The sequence below is a fragment of the Chrysochloris asiatica genome, unplaced genomic scaffold, assembly GCF_000296735.1.
Source record: "Chrysochloris asiatica unplaced genomic scaffold, ChrAsi1.0 scaffold00068, whole genome shotgun sequence".
Classification (NCBI taxonomy): domain Eukaryota; kingdom Metazoa; phylum Chordata; class Mammalia; order Afrosoricida; family Chrysochloridae; genus Chrysochloris; species Chrysochloris asiatica.
This window is the reverse complement of record NW_006408586.1, coordinates 12,116,703-12,118,863: the sequence shown is the minus strand read 5'-3', so window position 1 is coordinate 12,118,863 and position 2,161 is coordinate 12,116,703.

The window sequence follows — 2,161 nt, the reverse complement described above, 5'->3', positions numbered from 1 at the left end:
CGACTGTGTGCTGAAGACCTGGGGGACACGGGGAAGGATTGCATGGAGGGGATTGTAACCATGGCAATGAGACGATATACGATAGAATGAATGTAAAACCAATGTTCTCCCATGTAAACTATCACATAATTCACAATAAAACATTTTTAAAAAGAGTTACACAAGTTTATAGGTGACAAGGAATATTTGCTGGTAAGATTTGAAGGTTTACCAAAAACCTCAAACTCATTGTTTTATAGAAACATTTTGCCACTTTCTTTATCATGTATTGATGATTATGTTCTCCTAGAATTTATCCTTTGGTACATTTTAATTAAAACTTTTATAAATAACTTAAAATCATGTAAAAAGTATAAAATGTCATTTTGTGAGAGCCAATCACTACATGCTTCAAATACCCAAAACCCTTTGCCATCCATTTAATTCTGGGTTTCCAAGACAGCAAATCTTTATGAAGGCATACTGCCACATCTTTCTCCCACAGCATGACTGGTGGGTTCCAACTGCCAACCTTTCAGTTCACGATGGAACACTTTAACCACTGCACCACCAGGGCTCCTGACGCTTAGAATGTTGTTGTTGTTGTCGAATTTGTTGCACTGTCGAATTAGTTCCAACTCATAGCTACTTTTCGCAAAATAGAGCAAAACACTGCCTGGTCCTATGCCATCCTCACATCATTCCTATGTTTGGGTCCATCACTATATCAAGCTATCATGTTAAGGATTTTGCTCTTGTTTGCTGACCTTATACTTAACTAAGTATGATGTGCTTCGCCAGTGACTGGTCCTTTCTGATGACATGTCCAAAATACTGAGACAAAGTGTCGTCATCCTTTCTTCTAAGTAACATTCTGGCTGTACTTATTCCAAGACAAATTCATTTGTTCTTCTAGAAGTCCATGGTATATTTGCTATTCTTTGCTAACACCACAATTCAAATCATTAATTTTTCTTGATTCTTCCATATTCATTGTCTAGCTCTTACATACAGCAATTAAAGACCCATATCTTGGGTCACATACACCTTAGTCCTCAAAGTGACATCTTTGTTTTTTAACACTTCGAAAAGGTCTTTTGCAGCAGATTTTCCCAATGCAGTACATTGTTTGATTATTTTACTATGACTTCCATGAGCATTGATTGTAGATACAACTAAAGTTCTTTGTCTATTATGATGTTGTTCATGGGTCCAGCGGTTAGGATGTTTGTTTTCTTATGTTGACGTACAATCCATACTAAAGGCTATAGTTTCTGATCATCATCAATAAGTCTTCTTTGTTTCAGAAAGTAAAGGTTTTATCATCTGCATATGATAGATTATTAAAGAGTCTTCCTCTAATTCCAATGCTACATTCTTCTTCATATAGTCCATCTTCTCAAATTATTTGCCCAGCATACAGACTAAATAAATTTGGTGAAATGATACAAGCCTGACACTCATCTTTCTTGATTCTATACCATGCAGAATACACTTGTTCTTTTTAAACAACTACTTTCTGGTCTATGTACAGGTTCTGCATGAGCACAATTAATTATTCCAGAATTCTAATATTTCATAATGCCATCCATAGTTTGTTATAATTCAAACCATTGAATGCCTTTGCATAGTCAATAAAATTCAGGTAAACATCTTTCTGGAATTGTTTGCTTTCAGCCTAGACTCATCTGCTATCAGCAGTGACATCCCTCATTCTATGTCCTCTTCAGAATCTGACTTGAATTTCTAGAAGTTCCCTATTTATGTGCTGCTACAGTCATTTTTTAATTACCTTCAGCAAAATTTTACTTGTGTGGTATTGTTCAATAACTTCTGTATTCTGTTGAATCACCTTTCTTTGTAATGACACAGATATTAATCTCTTCTAGTTGGCTGTCCAGGTAGCTGTCTTTCAAGTTTCTTGGCATAAATGCTCAGAACAGAATAATTTAATATGCTGCTCTAGAACTTTGTGTATACATGGTAGATCAGTGGAATAAACTCTTTGAAATCAGAATAGTTCCAGAAAATCCAGGATGCTTGTTTACCATAATGAAAAGTTAAATATAATATTGTAACTACCTCCACTCTTAAATAGTATAGTAGACTGTAAGGAGCCTTGGTGGTACTGTGGGATAATTACTGGACTTCTAACCTCAAGGTCAGCAGTTCAAACCCACCA